The sequence below is a fragment of the Alosa alosa genome, chromosome 3 (assembly GCF_017589495.1).
Source record: "Alosa alosa isolate M-15738 ecotype Scorff River chromosome 3, AALO_Geno_1.1, whole genome shotgun sequence".
Classification (NCBI taxonomy): Eukaryota; Metazoa; Chordata; class Actinopteri; order Clupeiformes; family Clupeidae; genus Alosa; species Alosa alosa.
Genome location: NC_063191.1, coordinates 17,718,407 through 17,738,239, shown reverse-complemented (window position 1 = coordinate 17,738,239; position 19,833 = coordinate 17,718,407). Strand labels below are relative to the sequence as shown.

Here is a 19,833-nt window from a genome sequence, read left to right as displayed (position 1 = left end):
AAAAGCTATTTCATCTACAAATGTCCATTCTTCCACGGAGTTGATTAGATGAACTCCATCTTATATGCAAGGTGCCCTAGCCGCTAGCATTCAGTAGAACCTAGCTAACTTAAAGACACTGGCATATATAGTAAAGTAGTGCTATGGCTAGTTCACTTTTCTTCAAGACTGTGCTTTCCTGTTTGATACAAGTCAACAAGCAAGGTCGTTCGTTTTTTATATCTTACCTCAAATTTGCTTTCCCACGTTGATTCTCGCTCTTGAAGTTCTCTTCTATCCAAGGCAGAACAGCTATGTGGCGCTTCTACAGCGCTTCTCGCTTGCTGCTGGTCAGCTCATTTATTGGCGCCACGCGATGTAGAAGTAGTCTATTACCGCGAGTATTCTAGAATCAGAGATGCGTTGGCTTCCAATCATGTAATATTCACGTATGTGTTCATGTTCATGTTGAGTCAAGATGCACTCGTCTGCGTGTGACCCCAAATATTTTCTGTGCGGATCTGCACGAATCACGTAAGTCACCCATTTCCTATTCAAAACGGCAAATTTCGCCGAAAGGTGAGGAGTTTGCATGTCTGTATATAAGCAGTATCCTACACCTTTAGTGCAACTACAACCATGGCCTGCCCATTCCTAGAGGACCCCATTGATGAAGGCGCTCAACTGTTAAGGAGAGCATTCCGACCACCAGCTCCAAGGGTGTTCAGGGACCGAAACAACCCACTGGCCTTCCCCGATGACTACCTCTGAGAAAGGTACAGGTTCAGTAGGCCCAGCATAGTGTATCTATGTAGTCTGTTGGAGCCACACTTAAAAAAGCCAACTCGCCGTAGCCAGGCCCTGACAACTGCACAGAGCATGTGCATTGCACTCCACTTCGTTGCGTCAGGCGCATTTCTGTACACCATTGGTGATGCAGAAGGCCTTGGAAAGGCAACTGTATGCCGAGAGATAAGACGGGTCTACCTTGCTCTGAAGCAGTACCTCAACATCTTTATCATTTTCCCTGGTCATCTGCAAGCCCAGAGGATCAAGGAAGCTTTCTATGCAATTGCAGGTATGTGACAAGGAAAATGCATGATAAATGAAGTAACCATTGCCAACATATAGACAAACATCTGTATGACATTCATCATCCTCCTTTCAGGCTTTCCCAATGTTCTTAGTGCGATTGACTGCACCCATGTGCGCATCCAGGCCCCATCCGGCCCTGCGGAGCCAGACTATGTGAATAGGAAATCCTTCCATAGTCAACATACAAGTATGTACTACAGATGTGAGATGTGCACATCCATAATAGATTAAAGTTGTTGGAAAATTCTTTGGATTAAACCCAGTTACCCTGCCATCAACATGGGATGTCCTTTTAAAAGGAATTCTTACACTTTGTACTGTTCTTTGTTACTGTTCACCTACAATGCAAATGTGACTATACCTTATCAGCACTGATTTCAATCACTGACAAATGACATTCCCTTACATAATAATTTGGAGGCATAACACAAAAAGTGGACCAATGCAAGGTTTGAAATGTGTCAGAGGCAAAGTACTTTGAGGAATGTAAGGCAAATATTTAGACGACTCATCAACTTGTCAGCCATGCAGTCATTTAAACATGCAAAAATAAAATGACAACATCCTCTATCTGTTCAGATGGTCTGTGATGAACGTTGCCTCATATCGAACATCGAGGCAAAATGGCCTGGGTCTGCACATGACTCATGCATTTTCAGAGTCAGCTCTGGCTCAGAGGTTGGCACAAGGTAAGATGCTGTTACACTCAGACTTAGATACTTTATCAAGGTACTTCTTGACCCTTGATAAGATATTTAACAGACACTTTCTATTCTGTAGGAGAGTTCAATGGGATTCTGTTGTACCTCTGGCATGTCTGTGACCGCAGACAGGGTGTCTTCATCACCTTCCTCTGTAGGTTCCTCTTCCTGCAAATACAATAGTAATGTAATCTACAATCTAAAACGCATGTATAGGGTTTTGTCACAAACTACACTCACACATGGGTCAATTGCAGGCTCCTGTGGCTCCAGGAGATGGATTGTGTCTCCAGTAACTGAAAGACAAGAGTACCATTACATAAAATCTACAGAATGATAGTGGAGGTAGGCTAAACAGTTGATAATAGGCTACCTTGGATGAATGCATCGAGAGATCCTTGAGGGAGGATGTCTGATGAGGTCCCTCCCTCAATTCCCTCAACCAGAGGGCGCCCCTGGTTCAGAGCCAGTGCCAGGTCCTCTGCTGGTGTGAGGCTCCCTGGTTTCGTGGGTTTATCACTAGGTGGCAGGTCTCGATAGCTCTCTTCCCAGAAACTGCAGACAACACTTCTCAGGTCATAAAAGATGCAAGATCTCCATTTCTAGAAAAAAAAACAGGGATTTTGATGAAAATTAGCCACTGTTTAGCTTGGGATTTCTCAGGAACAGAGGCGTGTAGAAATACATGGTTTGCACCCACTGAGAGCTTAAAGTCTCACCTTTCCAACGAGCCATTGTATGTGTTCATAGCTAAAACACAATATACTGTGGCCAGAGGCGATTGCTCTAAGACTACAGGGGAAGCTCAGCGTCCTCTAAAATATCACGGAAAATCGCATCAAATAACACTTTTAGCCTACATTAGCTTCTAGCCTACTATTCCAACTAAAACATGCTGAAAACATTTTCATCTTCATGGCTAGTTTGTTCAGCAATAAGGTTTTGCCGGTCTTTTATCGTGATTTTGCACCCGTAATACTGTGACGACACGATCCATCTAAAAAACATGCAAAAAACCCATAGACGCTCGGCTTCACTGGACTTTCAATGGCACTACAGAGTGGGCTGATCTCAATGCAGAAAAGCTAGCTCTTTATTGGACAAGCGCCACAAAATCGTCATTTCCAGGGAAGCCCGGCGTCTCTGGGAGTGAATGGGACAGTGGGATGGCCTGGACGCCGAGCTTCTGTATGATGATTAGAGGAACCGTCATTGAGGCTGGACTCTTTTTGACTGACAGCATATATCGCGATCTGACAGAAAGTGGTTCAAGTTCAAGGGGTGCGTTAACGTTAATGTTGGCAGGTGAAGTCGAGAGGCAAGGCAAGTTGCAGCTCAAATTTTCATAATTTGGGAGCAATACAGTCGGTTTCTATTTGTCTTTGTAAATAGCATACTGTAAATAAAACCGTAATGTGGAGTTACAGAGTTTGTGACTTGCTTTTGTTTCAGTTGTGTATTTAGGCTGTATTTAGGTAGCGCGCTACGGTGTAGACATTCTCTGGGTGTAGGCTACATTATGCCATGTCAACTCTATAGCCTACTGTTTGGCCTATTCTGGGTTTTGGGATAATTGTTGCCCTCAACGAACAATATAGCACCTTAATAATATTAATTGAATAATTGACCATTTTTATCAGAGCTTCCCCTGTTCCAAAGAGCAGCAATCGCCACTGGCTGTGGCTGTACAAAAATCATCAACAATGGTCTAGATTGCTGGCACTCTAGGACAAAGCTTCCGAAAACAGCTTGGCATTCAATGAGTTAATCGTGAAGACGGCTGCCTGATTGTCACTATAGACGAGAATAGCGTACCACTCGTTAAAATTCTTCAACAGAAGGCCTCGAATGTTGTCTTGTTTGTGGAGCGCTTTGCTTTGCTTCTGTAATTTCGGCTTCATTGAAAATGAGGGCTTCCCTCAATGACCCTCCGAGAATAAATAAAGGTTGAATGAATGAATGAATGAATGCAGGCTTGCCCAAAATAAAGGCATGTGGTTTGGCGAGCCTACAGTAAATAACAGACCCGCCAGAATGTGCGCGTTATGATGCTTTTACGAGGAAGATGTTTTTGGTACCCACGCGACACTGCATGTTCTTAAATAACAATGATCATCAGTAATATTCGACCATTAATTTGGGTAAATGGGCAAGCGTGACCACCTTGATTGGCTGATGATTGTAACGCGGACATGATTCCAAACACCTCCCTTACGATGATGAGTGACAGGTGACAGGTCTCAGAATGCGTGCGCTACACAAGGACGGAAGATGATGAATAACTGGGGCCGTAGGCTATTCACAAAGGCTTTTATCTTACTACTAGGAGTAGGCTACTCCTAAATCGCACTTAAAGATTTTAGATTGGAGTTTCTCTTAAAAGTTATTCACAAAGCCTTTCAGACAACTCCTAAACTAGGAGTGAGTCTTCGTGGTTATGGATGACGTCATTACTCATGCACGAGCTTGACTGAAGTGACCACCTTGATTGGCTGACGATTGTAACGCGGAATTCCAAACACCTCTCTTCCGATGATGACTGACAGGTGACAGGTCGGGAATCGGCGCTACACAAGTAGTCGCGAAGGACGGAAGATGATTAATAACTGAATAAAAGGCCTAGCCTAAATGAATAAAAGTAAGGCAAAACAAATAGCTTAGTAGCCTAATGAAACATAGGCCTATGGATTAATGCAGTAGCCTACCTTTGCAACATTATTAAATTAATCTGTCACCATATCCCTAGGCTACGTTTGCAAAAAGAGAACATTTTAATTTGATTCACAATGAAAGCGTTACATTTCATTTACATGTTAACAATGAGTAGTTTTGGTTGTTGTTGGTGGCATTATTGCATCCCTTTTATGAATGCAAAATTGTTCCCTCCGATTGGAAGCTCCTGTTGCGCATAGGCTGCACGTGATTTCAAAACATCGCAATGTAAAATGCCACAAAAAGCTGTTTATGAATAGGTCTTAGTGAGTTAGGAGTCCTCTCGACTTAAGCTGTCCCAGACTTAGGTGCTACTTTTAGGTCTAAAATGCTTCGTGAATTACTTTTTGTGAAAAATTAGGAGTCCTAAAGTTAGGAGTGACACGCCCATTATTTTTAGGAGTTGCTCCTAAATTAAGCCAGTTAGGAGCTACTTTTAGCCTTAAAATTCTTTATGAATACGGCCCCTGAATAAAAAGGCCACAGCCCTAAATGAATCAAGGCAAAACAAATAGCCTAGTAGCCTAATGAAACATAATGGATTGATGTAGTATCTTTGTAACATTATTAAATTATGCTGTTACTATGCCTACGTTACGTTTGCAAAAGAGAACATTTTAATTTGATTCACAATAATGTTACATTTAATTTACATGTTGACAATGATTAGCCTAGTTTTGGTTGTTGTTGGCGGCGTTATTGCATGTTAGTTATGCCTACAATGCAAATTGCTTCCTCGCGATTGGAAGCTCCTGTAGCTGCATAGGATTTCAAAACCGCAGGTTTGTGAATAGGTCTGTGAGTAAGGAGTCCGCTTGACTTCTTTTAAGCTGTCAGAGGTGGGAAGGTGTGATTTTTTGGGGGAAGGGCCGGATTAACTAGGCACAATTGTCTGATGGCCGCCCTTCCCCCCAGCCAACGTGAATCGGGTGGTTAGTTAATAGGCCTATCGTGAAGATTTTTCCTGCCATCTAAGGCACGAGCGCATCTGTGAGGCCAAGCCTCACCAAGTAGCTTGTTTGTTTACAACTAACATTCCATTTAATTAAACTGCTTTATAGGCTATGCCGAAATAGTTTTCAACATTTTGAATATTAGTGTCGGGTGAATTGAAATGTTCTCAAAGTAGCCTTATGGCTACTTTATGCCCCCCCGTCAAGCAATATAACCATACAAACGCGCTTCCTGCACTCATTGTTTCAAAAGGAGTAATTTTGGCTTTGTCAGACCTGAAGAGCTGTGGACGGCACGACACGGTATGCCCAATGAAAATAAATTAGCATAGCGCAACACACAAAACAACACAGACCCCGCTTCTCTCGCGTCAGTCACTGACATGAACGAAACACAGAACCCGCTTCTCTCACAGCAGTCACTGACAGTAACCTAGAATAAATGCATGGGGAAAAACACTTCCCCATGACAAAGACATCATCGTAAAACACTGAAAGTTAATATTTTGTCACTAGCAACATTCATCTGTCCTTTGTCAAATGTATTATGTTCCAAGTACCCTATCGTAATTCTGCTTCATAAAGTTGAACAAATACATTTGCTTATTTCACAGAAAAATATAAATAGCCAGTCTACAGTGCAGAGTTGGTAAGTTATGGTAGGCCAACTTGCAGTGAACATACAAACAGGGGAAATTATTTCTCTTGCAGCTGAGTAGCCTCAGGTGCGCCGCGTGGACTATAAGGCCCGAACATGCAAGCCAATGAATCGTGCTCTCCACGACAATCGCGCCGTTAAACTTAAATAGGTTAACATCACTCTAAGTTCGCCTTCAAGCAAGGAAAACGATGATTTGAAGACATTGAAGACATCTGTTTCGTTGGAAGGGCAAGGGGTAGCAACAGGGCAACACAGAGACAGGCCCGATGGCAGGGCTGTTATGAGAGTATTAAAATATGGGATATTCTACGGAAAGCGTTAAAAGCGGCAAGACAGCGGGGAAAGTTAAAATCGTGATAAACACGGAAAAGTTGGCATGCATTGTTTAGGTCCCCATGCACAGGGATTATTTGTCATACTATTAATCACATATGATTATTTGTGAAATTGTGCAAACAGGCAAAACACATTTGAAAAGGAAGGACTGGTAGCATGCAAGCTCACGGGGAAAGATTGATTTAAGAACGTTATCACAAAGTGTGTGGCTGTGGCGCTGTGCGGAAGACAATTGGCAGGGGAGGGTCATGTCTTTTTAACAAGGGTCATTGAACAATTTCTAGCAGGCAAGAGGGTCATGCAACTTCCAACTGAAGCACTCAAAATTCCTCCGGTGGCCCCTTCAATAAATAACGATCAGTCCCTAGATTGCTGCTGGGCTATATGTCTTGGTTCTGTTAACAACTCATTGTCAAAGCGCATGGCCTATCTGGCGGTTGCATCCATTACAAACAAACATGCAATGTGAGCGTCTGGGATTGGGGAGAGCACTAAATGCTCTACTGAATAAGCACGAAGTCAAACCTTTAAATGAAAAACACTCTTTAATAATCAAAAAAATAAACCGCTAATGAAGTAAACTTGTGACCATCAAAATCGCTTATCGCTTGTAACTCCGTGATACCAGGACGTAACAGGAAGGCATTTGAGGTTAATATGCTCCATGTTTTGTCCAAATGGTGACTGTCTATCATCGTTGCACTTTCGGACAAAACCGAATGTTTCATTCGGCCCCCGTTTCAATCGTCCCGGTTGTACCTACTCAAAAGCGCAGATAGAACCTTATTATTCTAAGGTAGCGAAATAGCGTTCAGCATGATTCATGCCCAATTAATTCCCCTGTTAAAGTGTTAGCCTTTGTAGTTTGGTTTCGTGATAGCCTATGATAAACGGCTTATGGCCAAATATGTGAAAACGCGTTAAAATACAGTAGGCGATAAACCCGGAAAAAGTTGACAGTGATTTTTCATAATCACTTTGGAGGGTCATAGAAAAATGTATTGCTGGCGAGGGAGGGTCACGTCTTTTTGGACTAATGCTCCCAAAACTCCTCCGGTAGCCCCTTAAATAAATAACGAACAGTCCCTAATGAAGTAAACTTGTGACCATCAAAAATCGTTTATCGCCTGTAACTCCATTGATAACAGGGCGTAACAGGAAGGCATTTGGCTGAGCAACGGAGGTTAATACTCTATATTTTGTCCAAATGATGTCTGTCTATCATCGTTGCACTCGGAGAAAACCAGAATGTTTAATTTGTCCTGCGTCTCTACGGCTGCAAACGGGATTCACTCGCAGTTAACCAAATATTTCTTTATTAGGGCAGGGCAGGCATATTTCTGGCTATTACATTATTTCTAAACCAGTCTGCTAAAGTCTGTAGTGAAGTCTGTGTAGGGTTTTCCAGGCTCCATTTCTTTTTACGAGACACCCTGCTCACTTGAGCCATCTACCGGTTGTTTGGGTTGTTGCAGCGTCTCACTGGAAAAATACAAATTAAAGTCGCGTGATCCCACGCGCGGACCGCGAATGACACTGGCCAAGTCAACGCACTGCCCACTGTAGTATCAACGAAGCTCAAAAGGTTTTACATCAGTGATGGGAATCTCGCATAATGTTGTTGACGGAAGACGTGCTGCACACGTGAAGGAAACAGCTGATCAGTTGCTGCACACGTGAGGAGGAGTGACAGGCCGGCATGTGTGCAGGCTACAGGTATACCTGACATTACGGAGGAGGACGAGGCGAAGAGCAGGAAGGATTGTTCGCATATGTGCAATAACAGGTTGTGGCAAGAGGATGAGGAGCTACAATCCAGAAACGTTTCACAGGCTACCTTTCCAGGAGCCCAAAACAGTGGCTTGTTGTTTTGCAACTCGATGTCGAGACACCTGTCAATATTCTAAAACAGAAGGATTACCACGTATGTAGTCGACATTTTGATGCAGACGAGTTTGCTATCCCCACAAGAGGATCAAACCCCCCAAGACGGGTACATCTGAAGAAAAATGCCATCCCGAAAGCGACGGTAATTGCTCCGGAGGTATGTTTGACTATTTGCATGTAAATCACACCGTTTTGGAATCGTGTAACGTTACATGACCAAACTTTGCTTGCTAACAAGCCACTTAGCTTTGTATTCCAGAGAGCAGTTTATGCTGACGTTACTTTTCCTAGCCCACCATCAGAAATAGAAAGAAATGTAGTTTGGGAGGGAAGGGGTGGGCGTTGTTTCAGTGTGTATTTTAATAAATGGAATAGATGCATGCGTGGGGGACCGAACGCTTTCCCGGTAACCTAACCTGGCCGAACGTGACTCGGGGTCCGCCGATGTGAGTGGGGGATGGTTGCACCCATTGCATTGGGAATGGTGTCCAAGCAAGTCACTAGTATCCGGAAATTTTAAATAGCATAATAGTCATTTATATTTTGCAGATCCGATGATTTCAAATTCCTCGTATAACTCTGTGTCTTCTTCGTATTCTGCCATCTTCTCAAGATTTGCAAACTTCCAAGTCCAGTCCACAAGTAATGTAAACTAGATGTACCGCATAGCGGTACAAAATATGACCGCCGCTCAGTCCTGTACATCCGTTCCGCGAAAATAAATCACACTTCAATTTGTCTCCATCTTTTACTCCATCCCCCACTCTTGAAACTTTTGTGTATGCTTGTTTGGCATGCCTGAGTGTGTGTGTGCGGCTGCACAGAAAGTAGCCTACTGGTGCTGAAAAGGTGAATAGATTGTAGAATAGCCAAAGAAGATGTAGCATTGTTATAAAACCTTTAAAATCTCTAACCAATCACAAGTAGGGCAGTTCATCACAGTTCATCCATTGCAACTGGATTGATGAAAGGTCACTTACACCTGTAGGCTACATTGTATTTGGGAAAAGCAAAAGGTATCAGCATAATGTTATTTATTTATTTATATATAAACAAAAACATCTGTCAGTTCCATGCCGTTTTCAACAGCTATCAAAAACAAAGGTATTTTTGGATGGATGGACTTTTTGTGAATGTTTCTTCTTCTACATAAGATTTTAGTCATATTTAGTTCATGTAATACTTTTGTCACGGACTGTTACGGGCTGCTACTTGAATTGACCCAAAAGCAGGACAACACACCAAGAGTAGATTTACTGATTTTAGTTTAGTTACAGAGAGCAGCGCAGGAATATTACAACAATGACACAGAAGGAACATAACGAAACTAGGGGTTTATATACACAGGGATTTAACAAGGCTCAGGTGGACAAGGAACAAGGTAAAACAAGACAGGTGGAAACCATAATTAACAGACTAACGCGGATCAGGTGAGGGGCGGAGACACGGGCACAGGGAACAGAAACACATGGCAAAACAAACAAAGAAACACATGGAACAGGACACAGGATGTAAACAAGAGATGAAGACATGAAGGGAAACACTAAACGGGAAAACAAAACACGACAGGACCCTTACAACTTTATTGTCAATTTGTGCATTAACAATAACGTTTCAGACTACTGTTACTTAATTTGTGCATTAAGTAACAGTAGTCTGAAACGAAATGCTGTTTTACATCTAACCAGTGGTGCAAATAACTGACATGATGAAATGCGTCGCTAGACTGTTCATACACATTTTAACGGGCCAAAGTTGAAGAGCTGTTGTCTGTTATTGTTCGTGCAAATATAGGCTGATTCATGTTCCCTTGCATTGTGTACCTGAGGTCCATGGCTAGTCTGGCTTTCACCAGACCAAGCTAAATCTGTTAAGAAATCAAAAAATAAATAGGGGCAGATCAGGCTGGGTTCACCCAGCCTAGTCCATAGGCACCCGATATTGTGATTGAGATATCCACGCTCTGGCAAATGCAAAAATGCATCAGGGAGTTATGACAAAACTGTAACTAACAAACTAGATCCTAATAGAAAGCTGTTAGCTTCCATAAGCTACAGGTAGGCTTATAAGGTAGGCCTATTTACAACATAAATTGTCAATAGGCTATGCTGGCGACACAAATAAAATATCCTTTGGAAACCAATGGCTTACGCCTTACAGTATCAAGCGGACTTAAACTGCCATATCGTGGCGAAAAGTTGTAATAAAATTCACGCAGCTCCATGAGTCAAGGAAAGCACGAATGAAGTAGCCACTTCTAAATGGGACCCACTACACAGTAGCTTAAGGTGTGTTACTAAAGCAGCCATAATGAAATGAAGGTGTCATTGTCTGGATACTTTACACACACGTGCTTTTTAATTTCACAGAATACAACTACCAAGCTGGAATCAAAGCACATCGATTCCCCTCTCACACCCTGCATGCACTTAAAACAAAATAAACAGGCGTCTCAGTCTCACGCATGTATAGGCAAAACTGTATCAGACCGGTGTAACATTGGGAAATCTTCCATTGCACAGAATGATTTTTGTAGCACGTGCAACAAATGACAGTCGAAAGATACAATTACAGTGCTGCTATCAATTTGCTTGGTATAACCGCATTTATAGTTTTCTACAAATGCAATCAATCAAATTGGCCTCCATCTAACGGTAACATTACCTAACCAACGATTAACGCGTACCTGCAGTAAAACCAACATTATCCCTAGGTCCTTATTGATATTATAAGTCCATTAACGCATGCGCCATCTAGTGGACAAGCGCTTATCACCAATACTAAAACCAAGCATGTGATGAATAAACATCATACGTTCTAATACCGATAGTATGTGGGTGCCTGTGCATGTGTATATGTGTGCACCGCCATCTACAGGCCAATGAGTGTACAGTCACTAAATGTACACATAACCTATTTTTTTTTTAGACCCCCCCATGGATGAAATTCTACGAAACTTGGCATACCCCCAGAGAATGCCAGGTCAATCATACACATAAAATTTGGTGCAGTTCTGAACATCTTAACTGAAGATAGAGGCGATTAAAGTAGAAAAATATTGCATTTTCATTTTTACCGGGGTGCAAATCACAAATGAGTGATTATGGGCCAGATTGATGTGGGCCCTTGAGACCAACATACCATACAAGATTCTTCATCCTCAGTGCCACGGTTCAGGTAGTTATTTAGGAAAAACTGCTTTTTTTGCGGTTCGGGAGCCCAGCACGGGGAGTGGCCCCGGGGGATCTAAAACAAATTTTTTCCGTAAAAGTCTAGTGGGGCTACATACCCACCAAATTTCATGAGGTTCGTGTCCCGGTATCGTTGACCAAAAATTCAGGAAGTAGATGACGGGGAAAACTTTCACAAACACCATATATCACCGCTTCGCTAGCGGCGGTCATAATAATCACGTAACTGATCAGCTGTTTCCTTCACGTGTGCAGCACGTCTTCCGTCAACAACATTACGCGAGATTCCCATCCCTGATGTAAAACCTTTTGAGCTTCGTTGATACCGTGTACTCATCATGCTCATGTAGACAGTAACTATATATTTCCTATTTACTTTTGTAATTAGTAATTTTGTAATTACTTTTGCAATCTGTTCCCCTGTCCTTCCTGTTCGTTCGTGCTCGGCAGGTGACTGATCGCGACTTCATTACAAGATGACGGCCAGCGGAGAGATTCTCTGAAGGTACTGCTTGTATAAACAGTCTTTTTTAATAAACTTCCTGTGCACTTCCAAAGTTCTCAGTATCTCGTTTTAAATGTCAGGACCCTCAGAGGTCTACCAATGGAGTGTGGAGTTACTTGGAACATTTTTAATGGTGTAAAAATAGCGATTTAGCTGCATAGGCTACGCTATGCCCCCACAGCTAGCTGAAAACCTTATGCAAGTTCGGCAAAAATCGGCGCAATTCGGAATACTAGGGGGTGACCGAAGGTGCCTATTGGACACGTGTAAGTACTCGGCAACATCTTTCAGTGCAGTTAAGGTCAATTTCACACCGGAATTTTCATTTAAGGGGATTAATATCGATCATCGTAGAACATGGACAGACCATTATGAGAAATAAATGGAATAATTCTAGATCTAGTAAAGAAGCCCTATGCAGGTCTGGTTATTCCTTTGCTGTTTCTGAGTTTTCACCAGATTTGGGCTCGCATTTTTCATGACATAGCTACCCCTGCAGCTTCGGTAGCAAGTGACTGCTAAACCCCCACTAGCTAGCGAGCTAGCCATCAAGAAACCAAGCTAAACACATACACGGCTCACAATAAAATGGTCGAGCAAACACATTGTTCAAGAGACTATCAAACCACATTACAAAAACAAAGTTCACCCAAGGGCTACTTACAATTTCAACAGCAACAAAGCCAAGTCAGCGTCCGTTTTGCAGTCTTCTTAGAAACTACAATCTGACTACATTTTCGAGGCGCGATTGGATACTTCCACTAAGTCACATCCAGATTTACCTGGTCCGGGTTCAGAAAGTTGCATATTCGTTTTTTCCGCGGAGAAGCAATAGGGGGAGATGAAGCACCCACCAAACAACCCAGAAAGTGTTGTAGAACCATCAGAACGACTCTCAGCCTGCATAATTAAGGTCATTTTTGCTAAAATTGTTGCATAGGGCTTCTTTAAGTATTGCTCATCTATGTCATGCAGAGCTGGTACGGATTTTGCGGCTAAGAGGAGGTTAGACATGAAGGGTCTGCCTTGAAGAATAACTCTCATCGCAAAGTTGAGATGACCCAGGAGCAACAGGATTTCTTGTTTTGTTTTGGGGGCTGCAATAAAGCAATCTATGATTTAAACGTGGTCGATTTTCTCTTTTGGGATCAAGGATATTGAATTAACTGTATCGAGAGTGATACCAAGAAATTCCAGAGTGTTAGTGGGACCGCTTGTTTTCTCCTCTGAATTGGGCACGCCCAGTGGCTTAAACTCTCAAGACAGGTTTGTGCCCGGCAGCAGGGGGATCTGAATGAGGTCTTATAGTTAAGAAATCATCTAGCAGGTGGACTAAGAGCGTAACTTTGTAGTTGTTTTGTAAAATCCAGCACAATACTTCTGGATGTCAAATATTTTAGGGTTACTGCGGCAGCCAAATGTCAGTCTGACAACAAAATAGAATTTTCCTTGCCACTAGACGCCAAACAAATGCCAGAAATCTGGGTTGATGGGCATTGCTTTAAATGCCACAATAATATCTGCTTTGAATAACCAGCAATCGGGACCTGCTATCTTAATCAGCAGGATAGCGTTCCACAGTAGAGAGAGGTGGGTCGGTCGCGAACCTACTAGTTCCTTCGAACGGGTTTTAAAATGAATGACCTGAACTGGTTTGCCTTTTCAGTTCTTGTTCATTCTTTTGTTTGTCGCTGAATCACACTGACCTAGTGCTGCTGTGATGCCTATGGCCCAGCTTCCTAAGGCGAGAGCCAAACCAATCGTATGCTGTTGTCTGTATTGTTTCTAAAACATTCTCATCGAATTAGCCAATGAGGGGCATGAAAGCATAGCAACCGTTTCCATGAAAAAAAAAAACAAATGGACTAGTGAGTAGTGGGAGAGCATACAATAAAAAATAACGATAATGGTTTACATTAACAATTCCATTTTGCATTTCAATATTTGCATTTACATTTAAATATCTGTGTAATGGTAAATACATGCTGTCTTTGTATTTTATGTCATGCCAGGTTAATAAATGTCTCTTCAATCTGTCTTGTTCGTTCGTTCGTTCTCATGCCAAGACCCCCACCTGTTTCACTTCAGTCTGTCGTTCTCGTTAAAGCAGTCACTCGTTCTGGGCTAGAAGCAGAGTGATTATGGCTCTGTAGCCTAGGCAAAATGCGGACTTGAAATAGGGGTGGGCGATATGGACAAAAAATAATATCTCGATATTTTTTGTGATTTTGATGATAACAATAATTAAGTCGATATCCTTTAAAAAATTGTTTTTGTTAAAGTCTGAGTTACTTTACAGCTCATTATTTATGAATAGCATCATTACAATAATAACCAATAACCTAACCTGTGACTTTTTAACCAAATTAACCAATGCATTGTCACTCTGACACATTTCCAATTCTGCACTTGTGTGTGTGTGGCAGTGACATGGTCTAGCCAGCTACATTAGAAAAGATGAATAGGCCTAACAGTTTCCTAAGAGAAAGTCTGAAGCTGAAGTTCCTTTCAAACCTTTACATAGGATTCACTGTAAAACTAAGAGCAGACCAACAGAGTAGCCTACATCTCAGTTATTTCCTTCTATGTTTTGTTTTAGAGCAATCACGTAGGCTAGCATTCTAAGTTACAGAATAGAAACTAATGCGTTAGCTTATGGCTAATGTATATGAGAAATCCCATAGAGATGCTAACAGTTAGCATAATCGGTAAACGTAGATATTTAGAGCGAATTTCAGTCCATTTACAAAAGAGTTACATGAGAATAGTTATTTGTTTACAACTGACTATTAAAATACTCAAAGGCTAATGTTTTCTCTCCATATAATACTGTGTAGGAAAAAACGTGACTGTCTCATCAATGCTACTTGAACAGAAGTAGACGCATAAAATTCCAAGTAGGCCTAGGCTACTCTCGCTGCACAAAATAAACATAAGCTGTGTGGGACAACGTTGTGACCCACTAGTGATCACGTGACACTTGCTCTGCTGCACTTCTCCCGCATAGCCTACCTCCTGGGAATGTATGAGTCTTCAGTGCGTGATTTAGAGTGTTTTTCCCCCATAAGTAATTTAAATACTAGATACTGTAAATTTGCACATCGTTAAAACAACAATCACGATATTATCGCAGACGATATATATCGCCCACCCCTAACTTGAAACCTTAACATCAATATAATCTTTCTGCCAAGCCTTTAAACATGTTTGTCGGCATAGCCTACTGTCTTTGTTCCTTTATGAATGAACACATTTTTAAAAAAGAAATTAGCTGATCTAGCCGTGGTCTACTCTATTTACCTTCAATATGTCAATTTAATGTCAAGGTGAATGAACACATTAGCTACTGCTGTTTTGTCTAAAAGTACACATAATCATGAAGTTGCAGCTATATATTTGCCGCTACAATTACAGTGTTGTGTTGACCGTTTGCACAAACGAGGAGCTGAGAACCTGCATTCCATGATTCACCGCTGAACTACGTTGTAGGCTACCGGAAATGCTACTGAACGAAACGAACGAACGATTCAGAACAAATCATCTTGGCAAACTGAACGACGCGAACTGTGTCATGAGAACAAACAACAAAATCCACCTCTATTCCACAGTTTGGTAGCACATCAAATAGTCTTTGAAAAGTGCAAGACTGTTGATACTAAAACTAAGCCATTATGGGGAGCAGAGAGGTCAACTATTAGTCTTTTTTTACCGGAATATTTCCGAGTCGCAACGCCGATGGGATTTATCCAATTTCGATAGGAAGGTTTGGAGAAGAGGCCGATCATAAAACCGGACTGTACTTCGCTAGCCAGAAGCTGATCTACGGCCTCTGGGTCTCTTATTGCGGATAGCAGATTTTTTGCAGATAAATGACGTGGTTTATTTAGCGGAGATACCTGGAAGAAAGACGTTTTGGAGACCTGAAATCAGATAATCAGAGAAAACTTTGTCTGGGTGAGAAACTAATTCTTCCGCTAGACTTCACACATTAATTGGAGTACTAAAGTACTTGTTAATCTTTTTTATTGAGGGAGCCCCGGCACAGTAACTGCAGACATTGAGATATTTACAGGAAGACAGCTGGCACTTGGAGGCGTTGAAGCAAAAACAGACTTGTTCCGTAGGAAAGGCGGCCTGATCTGGAACGGTGCCGGACGATTGAGGCAGTTTAGGGATGGAAGAGGTGGATTTTGAGGCCGCAGTTTTGTGACTGTTAGAATTCCCTTCGATGAAGAAGCAGAATCATGTTCGGAACTGCAGCATAAGGTGCAGGTTACAGAGCAGTAGTCCAGGAAAACACGGTTGTGTATTTCTATGTTGAGCTCCCCAGTAAGGGCACTGGTTCCAGAGACGTACTCGGGCAGCGCATTTAGCTGAAAACATGCAATGGTAAAAATGAGTGCCTGAAGTTACTGCTTGCCCTGCTATTACACTGAAGTATTCAGTCAGCTCCTGACGCCTATTAGGAAACACGGAGCAAACTACCTTCAGGTAGCGAGAAAATGTTAGTGCGAACTTGGGGAAAGACGGGACGCGAGTAGCGGGGCCGGGCGACTTCAAGGACAAAGTCATTGAGCCACAGTCGATATCACAAGGCTGAGGTTGTTCAGAAGAGGGAGACAAAAGAGAGAATAAATCAAAGTCCACACCTGATAGAATTTGGTTCCTGAGGGAAGGAGACACGGGTGGAGGCTCATTAATGGGAGCGTGCGGCGGAGGAGGTAGTTGAACATCTGAAGCCAGAGTGTAGGAAGGTAGGCGCCAAGCGGCAATCCTTGAGCTAGCTTGGCCATCCCGGGGGGGGGGGGGACGTGGTGGTACGGAATACCGAATCCCGATTCTAACGCATGAGCAGTAGGGAGTGGCTGATAAGGAGCGGTAGAAAATGAGCTATAGGAGGCGGGAGGAAGTGTGTGAAATGCCAGGAGAGGATTAAGTGGTGGCGTGGCTCCAGGAAAGGAGGTATAAGGGAACCATTGGTGGGGGAAGGGGGGCTGGAACGGGCGGGACACTCTCCACCTCCTCATTGATGCTCAGGCCTGAGTGTGGTCCTTGACTTCCGGAAATCAATGATGATTTCTTTGGTCTTCTTGGTGTTGAGGTGGTTATCACTGTACCAGGCGGCCAGCGTCCAGACCTCCTCTCTGTATGGTGCCTCATCATTGTTGCTGATCAGCCTAAAACGGTCGTCGTCTGCAAATTTGATAAGAGTGTTGTATCCGTGGGTGGCAACACAGTCGTGGGTGTACAATGTGAACAGGAGTAACAGGATTATCTCCCTTCACGGAAAATGGGCGGTGGCTTGAGGTAGTCGATTGTACGGATCCCCGAGAAGGAGCATTCGGCACACCGAAGGGATGGTAACTTGGCTTGAATGACCGCGACAGTGAGATACCGAAGGATCGGAAGGAGAAGAGGGAATGATGGCGGAATCATCCTCCACATCGCTGGCTGAGGCATGGATGTCTTATTCCATTGAGCTGCTGTCTGATTGTCTTGCGAGCGAGAACAAACTGAAGCAGTTGCGTCTGCAGGTGAGCCTTGACTACGTTATCTGGTGAGAGGGAAGTGGAGGCGTGGCAAAGTTTCGTCACATTCCCCATGAACTTCCGTTTGCAACGACATTAGGTCATAGGAATACCACTTACTGTATACATTCACTGCAAACTTTGAAGTAGGTTTTTCCTAGCTGTTTTTTATGCGTTTTCATTGATCACCGATGAAGTTGTGGGAAAGATGAGAATTTTGGTCACCAATCTCGACCTTTTCTCTGCCTTTTCCCTGCCGCTTCTGACTGGCACCTTGGAGGTTGACTTTAGGGATGTAACGGTATAAAAATGTAACCTCACGGTTATAGTGACCAAAATTATCACAGTTTTTGGTATTATTGCGGTATTTTTAAAAGTGTGTTCAATATATTCAGAAAGCACTGATACCAGAGGTTACGCTTGAATTTCTATTATGGGACAAATGCTCGGAGAAGGTTACTTTCACTACATAATGCTACACAAGCACAGTAGTGAAGAATCGCGGGAGTCGATAATTCCCTGTGGATCGGTGCGGCATAGGTCAGCTTAAAAACAGGCATGATATTGTTGTTTGTATACAGTACACTGTAAAACCGACAAGTTAATTGGCCTCAAAAAAACTGGTGAAACCAATTACACAAAAATAATTAAGTAATAGTAACTAGGTTTTGCTAAGTCAAAGAAACTTAACTTTTTTAATTAGTCGTCACTAGAAAATTGTGAGTGTGTTCAACAAGTCTTTTTTTAAGTTAAAGAAACATCAACTACAGTTGAGTTCACAGTAATTAATAAAATTAATCTTAGATAGCTTAATTGGATTTATTAATGTCAGCATGAAATATTTCATTTTGCGTCAACCAATTCTTTAAATTAAATTTAACTTAAAAGTTTTAATTTTCAGAAAGTTGAACAAACATGCCCATTTTGATTAGTTTCAACTTTAAGACTTGAAAGAAAATTATTAAAAGGTTGACACAGGCCAGTGAAATTCTTCCTAATCTTTTATTTTCATGGAAACAAATACAAGTTCAGAACAGGGCTGTAGTGGAGGCTAAATTAAAATAGAGTTTACCCACCTTTCATTTGAGAAAGGAAATTATCCAGCCATTCAGTTTTTGGCCTTCCTAATACAGTTCGTGCAAACATTGCATGCAAAACTCATCAACAATCTAGGAACAACAGAGTTTGTTTCTAAGCGTCAAACCTTTTGGCTTCATTTTGTTGTCCACATCTAGGCCCATGAGACATTTCATGTAATGTATTTGCAGCTTCTTTTGGATAGGTTAGATCAAGGGCATAAAGACTAGAAAAAAAGTATGACAAATGCCTGACCAATGCTAGGAAATTCAACAATCATTTCACCCTCTTCTCTGGGCAGAGGGATGCATTTGCACTGTTCGTGCTGATCAGAATTAGGGATCGACCAATTATCGGCCTGGCCGATTATTAGGGCCCATATTTAGCATTTTTATAATAATTGGTATCGGTCATTTCTTCCACCGATAAGCCGATATTGAAATGGATAAAAAATGAAACGCGCTACTTTGTCTGTAAAGCGTCTCTCACTCCCTGCATTTGCTACTCTGTGGTCAAGAGCATTACCACTACACCGTCTGATTTGTTAGTTAGCACGAATGCAGCCAATCAGAATCGAAGACTGAACACAGACAAAGTTTAGGATTCTCAATGAGGCAGACTGTAGACTGGGCTTCAGCTGTACGGAGCTATTTTTCGAAGGTAAGGAAGGTAGCCTACATTGCTGAAGTTGCAATGAATCACAATCATCTACACTGAAGTTACAAAAACACCACTTTGTAATCTATTGTCTCTTTGATCCGGATCAATAAGTAAAGGACCCACTTCCTTCATTTAGTGAATTCCTGATTGATGCACGTTACTGTTTACTAGTTAGCCTACAAACTCGGGTGCTGCGTGTCGGGAGTTCTCTGCCTCCGCCTCGTTCGTTAATTTTGAATAACGGGACACCACGGCGGACATAGTACAGACAAGTCCTAAATTATGCGATAGCGAACGTCAAAAAGTCTAATTGCTCCTTTTTGAAACGGACTGTCAGAAAAGACAACATGCACCCAGGGCCAGCCGTAATTTATTCCGACCTGAACTAAATCGCGCTCTCAAAAGTGTAGCTTGTAGTCTACACATGGACACAAATTGCATACTTAAATAGCCTAAGAACTATTTTAAAACTGTTTTGTTAAATTATTCAACCGTAACACTTGCCATCACGCATGCACCTCTTCCTCTTCTCCCTCTCTCGTGCACTC

At 42.2% G+C, this 19,833-nt stretch overlaps 1 pseudogene; it reads left to right on the top strand.

Annotated features, from left to right (window-relative positions):
- The first annotated feature begins 618 nt into the window (after positions 1-618).
- Positions 619-19,833, top strand: part of LOC125291623 — a 101,123-nt pseudogene continuing 81,908 nt past the window's right edge.